Source organism: Sinocyclocheilus anshuiensis, unplaced genomic scaffold, assembly GCF_001515605.1.
Source record: "Sinocyclocheilus anshuiensis isolate Anshui unplaced genomic scaffold, SAMN03320099.WGS_v1.1 scaffold253, whole genome shotgun sequence".
In the NCBI taxonomy this organism is placed as follows: domain Eukaryota; kingdom Metazoa; phylum Chordata; class Actinopteri; order Cypriniformes; family Cyprinidae; genus Sinocyclocheilus; species Sinocyclocheilus anshuiensis.
The window spans coordinates 1,630,793-1,641,905 of record NW_015537969.1 but is presented as its reverse complement, the minus strand read 5'-3'; the positions used below and the strand labels follow the sequence as shown (position 1 = coordinate 1,641,905).

General features: G+C 37.2%; 1 protein-coding gene across 2 annotated transcripts in view; it reads left to right on the top strand.

The window, feature by feature from the left end:
* The window catches only part of LOC107669930 (splicing factor, proline- and glutamine-rich-like), a 40,785-nt gene that overhangs the window by 26,037 nt on the left and 3,635 nt on the right, over positions 1 to 11,113 (top strand). For both annotated transcript variants that reach the window (XR_001632045.1, XR_001632044.1), the window contains exons 10-11: positions 10,793 to 10,845; positions 10,940 to 11,019. The gene's annotated coding sequence lies outside the window, so the exon portion shown is untranslated. The remainder of the gene's footprint in view (positions 1 to 10,792; positions 10,846 to 10,939; positions 11,020 to 11,113) is intronic.

Here is an 11,113-nt window from a genome sequence, read left to right as displayed (position 1 = left end):
ACCGGCTTTCTGACAAGATGCGCGTTAAATATCGCATGCGATTAATCGTGCAGCCCTACTTCTAGCCCAGCAATGTTTTGGTGCTACTTACGAACCACATTTCCTGTTTCGGAGCTGGTGCTTTTGGGGTCGAAAGACAAAGAACCGACTTGAAACTAGGCTCTGGCTCCGAACCAGCACTCAAACTGCCTTGGTGGAAAAGGGGTATCAGTTACACATAGTTCTTAGTTATATCTCTTCTTAAACACCATGTGTTAAAATATACCATGGTTGGTCACTTCATGTCAGCTTCATGTCATGTCGCCTCATTTGGTTTGGGTTGTCTGTTTTTGAGCAGAATGAATAATGTGAGACTAATTCACTACAAAATATGACCTTCTGCCATGTAACTATTCAATTATTTACCAAAACTTTGTTGGCCTGTTTGTCCGATTTGGAACAACTAAGTTTATTTTGCTTCATCACTAGTGTTGCACCATTATTAATTATTATTGTTGCTGCTTACATCTTTGTGTCACAAAATTAGAGGTAGTATTAAATTTGCCATCTCTTTATAGTAATTTTACAGTAGATTTTCGAAACGTCTTTCAAGAACCCTATTTTTAGAAAGCTAAGTACTCAAATACCAGTGCTAGCCTAAAGTTCTAGGGCAAGATTCATAGAATGAGTCATTTTTTTTCTTACCTGCTATTTTCTTATTTAAGAATAAAGTTTGGGAATATTTTGCGTTCCCAAAAACATTCCCCAAGAAATATATATTTTTCTTTAGATCATTCAAATGAAGAAACTTATGAAAATTGGAGTTAAAATTGAAAAGAATGAAAAGTCATAAAATCCCTTTAAATAACCCTTTATGATAAGGATAAACTCAATTTGTTTTAAATCTCCAAAAGTAAGATGTTTAATGACAGCACACACACTCAGATACAGGATGCTTTCCAGGGCTCATCAATAAGAACTAGAGGTCTGCACGGGCTTAAAACTGAAGCCTGGCCCGTACCCGAGATCGTTTGACGCAGCCCAACCCGACCTGAACCGTTAAATTTACAGCCTGAACCCGACCCAAACCCGAAATATGACTCTCACAACATATAACGTTTTGCAAGACGCTGTATTTCAGGATTACATGCAACCGTCAGTAAACAAATGTGTAAAGCAACACAGTTTCATCAAGGCACGGCAGCCCCCTCAGCACAGGAGCAAAAGAGAAAAACCACGTACTCACCAATTATGAAACGTTGCTGGGTGAGCACAGGTGCAACGGTTACAAATTCCCCTTGAATCTCGAACGTCAAAAAAAGAGTTTGCGGAAAGTGTTGCACAACTATTTACACAAATTTATCCTTTTCAGTATGCGTTGTGAAGGAAGAGAACTGCATCGACAGTTGATGGTTTCAGCACCGTCCTCCTCTGGCTAAAAATGAGTCCAGCAGCACTGAAGTTTCTCTCGCTGCTGCTACTACTTGCAGGGATGCTGAGTATACTACGGGCCAGTCTTGACAGTAACGGGAAAACTCTGCTGTTGTTTTTACACCAACCCAAGAGATCCTGCTCCTCTTCCATGTCGTGGTTGCGGCTGATGTATTGGTGAACTTCATCAACAGTGTCATTCAGGGGCACGTTTACCCACTCCTCAAACTCTGCCACTACAGTCTTGCTGCTTTTAGTTGCCGGTTCAACAGCTGGCTCGCCACCACTGGTAAAGCTAGCTATCCGACGCTTGGCTTCTTTGTGGATATCCTCTCTGTCAGATTGAGACAGCATGCGAAGCTGACAGAATTTTGGCCACAGAAATATGGCAAGTTTATGCAGCGTCTCTATTTTGATTTTGCGATTCAGCCTTTCAAGATGTCACTCTCGAATAATGGCCTGGTGTGGACTGTCTGAAGCCACAGGCCTGCAGTGGCGCTTAAGCTGCTCATGCCACAAAACAACCAGGTTAAGTGTGGGGTACTGGTCGCCCTCTAGTTCCCTCTGAGCCTGGTAGAATGGGCGAAGAAATTTCAGCAGCAACTCCAAGACATCTGGAGATACTTTGTCGATTTTTCTGCTTTCTCCTTGGTTGTCAAGTTTTTCATGAAGCTCAGCGTATACCTCTTTAATTGAATCCAAGGTAAGGAACATTTGTCTGACAGTTTTTGTTAACTGGTTTATTATTCCTGTTTACTTGACGTATCTCACGAGTGCTTTTGCTGCCAACAAAGTCTGTGATCTCTGGTGCGCAGTCTCGTAGTTCGTCAAAATCAAGTGCACGTCTAAGTACTGTGTTATAAACATGGTCCTGACAATCCAGCTGATGACACGGTGAGAGTGCAGCAATTGTTTGATCCCTGATCAGTGACCCAGACGATTTTGTTCATAACACAGGTATCAAATCCAAGTACAGAAATGAGCTGCTGCTGTAATTCTCTCCGTATGTTGTCACCGGATTTCGCTTCTTCGGGGGGAACATCGCTGTAGTAAGGACTCTGCTTCGAAGCCAAAAATCTGGAGTGATGTACTGGCAAGTGATTAAGAATCTATTCTTGCAGTAATTGTCAGTCCACATGTCAGTGGTCATCCCAACATTAATGTCACGCATAATATCGATATTTCTTTGACCACAGTCTGACGTTTTGAGGCTGCTGCTTCTTTACATCTCCGAGAGATTGTTGTGTGCTGCCTGATCCCACAACAATATATATATATATATATGTGTATGTATTTTATTTATTTATTTAAAAAAATAAAATAAAATTGGGGTCGGGTAGCAGACCTCTAATAAAAGAACTACCCAGTGTCCTGAGACCAGCATGAAAATTGCTCTGGTCAGTTGACCGAGTTGTCATTGGCTTGATTGGGTACACACTTGACGCATGCACACAAAGCTGCCACTCAGCACACAGTAACAAATTCAGTTCTCTTTTGCATCAAATACAAAAATGCCTCTCTCTTCAAGTGTTCTTTAAGTAAACACTGTTGGTAATGTTTTATTTGGGAAAACATTTGGGAGAAAATCAGATATGTCAACATAGATCTGGTCTTAAAGTGACAGCAGTCTAAGTTTTTTGTGAATCTGGCCATAGTTCTAAATTTAATAAATTAATGTAATTAAATCTATAATTGTAGGCTAAGCCACTATTTTATTTTTGTATTTTATTTTTATTTTGTTATATTGAAATGTGCTCTTCTGTGCTTCCTTTTGTAAGCAACTTTGTTCAGACTGCATTTCCTAGATTGCATTGGATTCATAGACGGCATAATTTTTAATTTTACATTTTTGTTTTACTCTAGGTAAGGTTGATGTAAGTGAGGGCTCTTTCAGTAATTCATGGATGGAATGAAAAGGACTTTTTAGAGTTAAACAATTATTTAACAATATTGGTAGTACTTTTTTTTTTTTTCTTGTTTATGAATTTAATGTGATTGCGGAATCTGTGTTCTTCAAGAAAAAAGTGCTATACCATATGAGAACTGCTCTGGATTGTCCTTGATGTTGACAGCTGGATTTTGTTTTGTCTTTTAGAGTGGTAAATTCACAAGTACATAATATTTAATTTTGCAAGCAGTGAGGAACTGCTTTCAAGTTGCTATGCATTGTCAGAAAGAAAACAACTTTATTTAATTTGGGAAGACTAATCAAATCCAAAAAGATTATTCAAATGAACTTAAATATTCAGTGTTTAGTAGGGATGTAACGATATTATCAATATCACGATATTGCGATCGCAAAATTGACTCAATATTATCGTGGTCACATGACTATATGAAACGATAGGTCTTCTGGGTAAAAAGTGTTTTTTTTTTTTTATATATATATATATATATATATATATATATTTGTTTTGGGCCATTATGTTTAGGCACAGTATCTGTCAAACCGAAAGCACTATATAGCTTGATCCCTTCAAGTCTATTTTTGCTGCGTGTTATAAAGCGAAGCGCACACATTGTTCATGCGATCAGCTCTGCGCCTCAGAACGGCTCTGTTCACAGTGAATGAATGCAGTGAACTCGTTTATTGCATGTGCTGTGAGTTTAGGGCGCGTTTGGGAATGCAACAGCCACCAGTTAGGCTTTATTTTCGCGGCAGATGATTACATGCATTTTTTGTAAGCCTGTTTTCACTGAAGCTGAAGTTGTCCTTCAAAATAAAAGCTCTACTGCCGTTTCCGTCAAAATAAAAGCTTAAAAGTGCAGTATGAATTGCTGACAGCTGGCGGTTTAAATGGGTAACGTTACTGCAGTCCACATTAAAAAAATCTCTTTCAAGTGTAGAAATTAGGAAAGAAGTATTGTAATTTCCCTTCTGTAGTATAAAGCAAAAATAATATACCTATGAATTATTCATTTTCATTTATTTTACAGTGAACTTTTTACAACATATGGCTACTACTGTCATTGTTGTTGTAATTATTGTTATATTCTAATTTGTTTGGCTTCCTAAAACACCAGTGTGAATGTAATTTAGACTTGAGACCGTATATAACAAATAAAAAGAGGATTGAGTCCCCTTTAAAGTTCAGGTACAAGTCAATTTACTGACTTTTTTCTGACTTAAGTTTTCTTGGTTAAGAAACGGGTTGGAGCTCTTAATTTTGAACTCTCAAAGTGCACTGGAATAATTTAACTTTAAAATGTACAATTTTCTTTTGTACATATTTCTTTTTTTTACATATCGCAATAATATCGTATCGTGAGATTTTGATATCGTTACATCCCTAGTGTTTAGACAAAGGCAGGAGGCCTGTTTAGAATCAACAGGAGGCTAGGAATTAAATGGGAATGATAATCTGAATATTTATCTCTCCTGTCTTAGCACCTTCTCAAATTATTTTGACCTTCTTGATGAAAGCCTTGAATTAATGTATGGGAAGAGTGTTCTCAATCCCACCTGAAGCCATTGTAGCTAGTTGCCTGAATAATAGTAGGAAGGAAGAGAAAGATAAAAAATTATCAGACTTCTCAATTTTCAAGAACACCACACCACCTCCAGGCTTGGTAAGTGCACAACGCATGATTACTTTACAGTCTGCCAAGTCCTGCAAGAAAACCATTTTAATTGTGCCTGTTTCATAGTGTTGGGGGAATGGGGGTTTGTCATTTTATTTGTTTTTTCTTTTTGTCTCTACAGTTTACTACCATAGTTATAAACATTTCAATCCAGATCCACACTTGAAGAGGAAGATTTACAGGCATAGGTCACTCAATGAAAATTGCTTGCCCTCATGTCATTCCAAACCTGCATAATTTTTCATCTACGCAAATATAAAGTGGACAGCTTTTTTTAAAGCACCATCAAAAAGCTCCATACGAGTCTGTGTGAAATGAACAGTATATTCCAAGCCTTTGTGTTAAGGCATGGTCACATTAGCAAAATTTCAGTTTAAATCAAGTGGTCCATTATCTATTGTGACTACTGTAGTGATGCACACAGCACCGCTCACAAAAACCAAGCAGTATTCTGTTGGTTAGTGCAGTGAATTTGTGTGGAAAAACATGTTTGTTTTTGTTTTTCCCACACATGAGCCTTCAGAAATCATTGTAATATGCTGATTTGGTGCTCAGTAATCAATCCTTGAATAAACATTTTCCAAAAAAAAAAAAAAAAAAACACTTTGAAAACCATTGTACTGCCTAAAGTTTTTGTGGAGATCGTGATACTTTTTTCTTCTAAGGCTTCTTTGATAAATCGAAAGTTCAAAATAAACTCTATTTGAAATAGAAAACTTTTGTAACATTTTTGTAACTTATCTTCAATTCGGATCAATTTAATGCATCCTTTAATATAAAATGATTCCTTTAAAAAAAATGTTTTGAATGGTAGTGTATCTAAAGTAGTAAAATTCAACGAGAGATGACCAATTAAGTTTCGATAGTCCGCTCAGAATTTCCTCAAAACGATCACGTTCAGATGGCTCAAAAAAAAAGACAAATGTGTGAAATTTATATATAAATATCAATGGGAAATGTTGACCACACCTTTAGTCACATGGGTTTGGAGCGACACAAGGGTTAGTAAATTACATTTTATTTTTTCGAAAATTCAAGACTTGATAAATTCAAGGTGCAGTAGGAGATCTTGGAAAATTCTAACTTTAGCCTGATAGCACTGAAAGCGAATGCCCCACCCTCCCTGCAATAGGTGGTTTGCAATCACGTGATCCTGATGACGCGTGAAATGCAGCTGGAGGGCAGGAAGTGTAATAGAAATCACTAGCAGAAACTCCAAATGCCTGTGTTTTGCGTTGTTTATGGATGCTCAAATCGACCAAACCGAGAAACCACAAGGAGCTTTTATCGTGTACGAAAATGTGTTGTTCATAAGGGGGGAAAAAGTCAAGGAATTGACTGAAAAACGCAGGAAAATGTGGCTTGTAAACCTGCGTCTGCGGTCGGGAGGAGCGGAGCCGGATAATGCTCGTGTGTGCAAATGATTAATATAAGATATAATAATATATGAAGATATTAATAAAGAAATATATAAATAGATACAGGGTGACACAGTCAGAATTCACTGAATGCTAAACGCCACACATAGACACGATGTAAATATATTCACCGGTGAGAAAACTTCATAGTACAGTTAGTAAAAGTACTACAATACCAGGAAGGAAGATCAGGTTGTTGTTTGCCTGCCATTCTCGCTCTGTCTGCATAGCGTACATGATTGCGCTGATGAACGAGCATATTGATTGGACGAACATTTCTTGGTCCTACACCTTCCACAGAATATATAAATACATTTAGACCACTTAACTTAATGATTGCTATTGAGATGTGAAGAGACTTTCAACCAGCATAACAAAAAATGTTTCTGAAGACAATCACCTATTGCACCTTTAATAAAGTTCAGTTAAATTAAGTAAAGTTAAGTTAATAAATTAATAAAATTCCTAGCTTTAATTAAAACATCTTAATTCATTTCTGGAATTTCAATAGTCTAGTAGGAATTTATACAGAATATATCATAACATTTGCCAATTTTTTTTATATCACCTTGCATGTGGTTAGCACTGTATACACTGGGACCATAAATTTCCATATGCTATTGATCGTGTGACCAGACTCTATGGTAAAGACTGTTTTTCTCCTTGGCAGAATACAGTGGAAACTTGCCTTTTCAGGCTCCTGAGATTTAGCAAGTGTGACAAGAGCTTGTCTCTGTCTGTACTGTGTATTGAGTGAATGGTGGTGCTATAGCTGAGCATTATGGGCCAGTGTCCAGCTTACCCACAGACTCCAGCAGTTGGTAACATTGAGGATTAGTTCTACAGATCAGTGGACAGTTGAGCCTGGACTTATTTGCATCAAGAGGTATGCTTGCATATCACCGGAAAAGGTAAGTGATCTTGTCTTTTGTTCCTTGCCAAATAAAGTACTATTTTCATCAGCCGTGTTGAAATACTACCAGGGTTCTGGCATTACACTCCTGAAAATGGATTCACGGTGCAGAAATTGTTTTTGTAAGCAGTATTTCAAATGTGTTTGGTACTTTGGCTCCCTCTGTGTATTTCAGCTGCTCTGTAATGTCTTCCACACAGTAGCTGTCTTTGAGGACAGCAGCAGCACTACTTCACTGGGCATCATGTATTTAAGCACTGTACAATAATAAAATTCAAGGACCTCATTAGTGGGGTGGTGGCATTCTATTGACTTCATGTACTGCTTGGGCAGGAAAGATGTGGTTTGTTTATGGTGAAGGCTAGGGTTCGAAGAACTTGAATCTGAATAGAAATATTAAAAAAAATGCTCATATTTTTAGTCCACTTTTGATTCAAGTTAAACGGCACTTGGATTTCATGGTTTTAGTGTGGGGCTTTCTAAACCTTTTTTTTTTTTTTTTTTCTCAAAATAACCTTTTTGCCTGATTTAAGCTGAAGCAGCTAAATCTTTGACAATTGCTGGTTCAGTTGCTTATACATACAAAAACTACAAAAAGTTTGGGGTTGTGAAGATTTTTGTTGTTTTTGAAATGTCATGTGCTCACCAAGGAAAATAATGATACAGTGAAAATGGTGATACTGTGAAATTAGTACAATTTAAACATTTTCTGTTACTATACTTTAAAATGTATTCCACTGCTGAATTCTCAGCATTTCTCCAGTCTTCAGTGTCACATGATCCTTCAGAAATCATAATATGTTGATTTGATGCTCAAGAAATATTTCTTATTAATGTTAGTTTTTTTTTTTTGTTTGGAAACTTTGACACATTTTTGGTTACATGTTATTTTAAGGTATTCTTGTTTCTCTGTAATTATACATATATGTAGGGGTGGGAATCTTTAGGCACTTCCCGATCCGATTCTGATTCTGGGAGTCACGATCCGATTCCAAAACGATTCTTGATCTACATTTTTTCCTACTTAATTCTTCTGCTGTGCAAATACATCTTTAGAACTGTACATTTTAACCAAAATTGCAGTTTCTATGCTTTTTGTTTATAGCTGGAATCGAGTCAGTACTGCCATCTTAAAAATAGGGGTGTGAATCTTCACTGGTTTCACGATTCAATTAAGATTATCATGTCAATGATTCGATTCAACTCAATATCACGATGCGTCACATTCTCTCTTTTCAATATTACTGCACATGGCTACATTTTCATATAAATTTTATATCAAATTTATTTTGTGCAAATTTTACTTTTTTTTTTTTTACTAGATTATACAAGCAGGCTACTTTTTAAAATATTTACTTATTTTGAAAAGATTTCTTTAAGTACGCTATCCAAAAGTTTACAGACAATCATAGGTATGGGTTTTTCTTTTTTCCTCTGCATTATTGCGGTTTCATTATTACTGATGAGATCACAGACAGTGGCAGCTTGAACAGGCTGCATTCACACTAATGCACATTTCTATTTCGATATATTGTATGATTTGTCCTGTTCTGAAAACATAACTGTGTTTACATCAATTTCGTATAAAAGTATTCAGAGATGCAAGTGCATTTAACCGCAGCCACGATCGAGCTTCAGGACATCAAACACAAAGCATACGTGAAAGTCTGTCAGTGCGCGAATTTCGTGCATCTTATACGTACTGCATTCCAAACGGCATAAATGAAAGCATATCTAAAGTAAAATACTGAAATAATGGCTGGTGGAAGCACACACTGTCAAGCAATGCGCACGTGTCTCAGAGCATATTCTATGCAATGAAGCCCGCCGTGATTGTCTCTAGTGCACACACGTGCCATATGCTGGGAAAAACCATGCTCAGAATCAATTCTGTAATATTCGTTCATTCGTTGATTCGTGAAAAAAATCGTTGAAGAGAGAATCACAATGCATCGGAGAATCGATTTTTTTTCTCCCACCCCCACAAATATGTACTGAGTAATATTAATTAACATACTATAGGGTTATGTTTAGGGTTTGTTGCTTGTAATTATGCATGATTTACTGTAGTATAGTAAGTACATGTAACCAGGTCACCTTTAAATAGTGTTATCTTACTTTCTTTTCAGGATTCTTTGAAAATAAAGTTCAAAAGAACAGCATGTATTTTAAATATAATTTTTTAATAATCTAAAAAAAAAGTTATCTTTTTATCATATTTATTTATTTGGTAGTATTTACCAGTTACCCCAGTGGTGCTCTGATTTTGAGTAGGGCTGGACGATAAATCTCATGCGATTTGTCTGCTATTATGAACGCAATATTGCGTAGCTTGTCAGTGAACAACGAACGGCTCTGTGTAGTAAATGCCACTCCATCTGAAAGCACATGGAGATTTACTACTAATCACAGAACCGGCTTTACTGACTAGATGCGCATGACAATCGCAGCCCTGATTTTGAGTAATGTTCATATTACACAATTTCCATTCATTCCATTCAAAACGTGCTTTTTGCAAATGGCAAGCATATTAGACCCTCAAAACTTGAGTGCTTAGACCTTGTCTATCAACTGTTGTAGTCTTTAACCAACTCCTATATTGGATAGCCTTTTCCTTTGTTGTTTTGATGTTGCAAAAATGTATTTATGGCAGTGTAAATAGTTCTTCTTTCTCTCTCCTTCTCTCACTTCTCAATCCTGGCAGTCTTAACTAGTCTGTTTGCTTCATAACTACATGGATATCACAGTAATGCTGCCTCCACTCTTTATAAACCTCCCTATGTGGACTGGGTGGGAAATACTCGGGGTAATGAAACGGTGCTTTAAAGTTCATTTATTTGGTGTTTTCTTCCCCAAATCTGCTGTGATCCTTTATACTTCACACAAGTATTGCACTCATGCCAGTGATTCATTCTCCAGTATTGTATCGCAGCCATGTTACTGAACAGCCTGTATTAATGGTGCCCTAAATTCACTGAGTGTGTGCGTATTCCTGCTCCTGTGGATGATCGGAGCGCTTCTGTACAACATATTTATAGTGCTGGATCAGCATTCTGTCTGGATGTGTGTGTACATGTCTGTTTATCTGCACTGTGATCCATTCACCTTGGCCCCAATCTGTCATTTTGATCATCCTAGTATGGGCCATGAGTTTTTAGCTCTATGGAGTGTGATGCCAGAACTAACCTTGTGACCTAGTGGCTGCCTCAGAGAGGCAGAACTTTAACACCACATCTGTTAGAAATTTGGGATTGTGTTTGAGGTTTTGTCTGTATGGAGTTCAAGTGTCATTGACCTTGTCGGTTAGTGAGCTGTACAGCAACTGTAACAAAGTGTTCCTGCATGAGATGAAGTAATATTTGCTCTTCAGCTGTATATTCAAAAACAAAGTCAGTCATATAAAGCAGTTAAGGTAGGACTCTGTATAATGGTTTACTTCTGTATCCTCACTGCCTTTCTCTCACTGCAGGGGCCTCGGGTGATTGAAGGAGGTTAAGCAGCATCATATACTTTGAAATATGGGTAAGTATTCACCAAACACTTCACAATGACAAACAAATGATTATACTGAATGTTTGTGTGATGACGTAGAAAGGGGTTTTTTTTTTTTTTTTAGGTCAACCAAGGAACCCGTTCTCTCAGCAACTGAGCACTATGGGCACTAAATTTTCCTGTACTGTGGACAATAATGTGCAGGTCTGTGTCATAAACACTGACAATTATTTTATCGCGCATTAATGCAGTTTTTATTTATTATTATTATTATTTTGAATGTCCATTGCTCACTGGC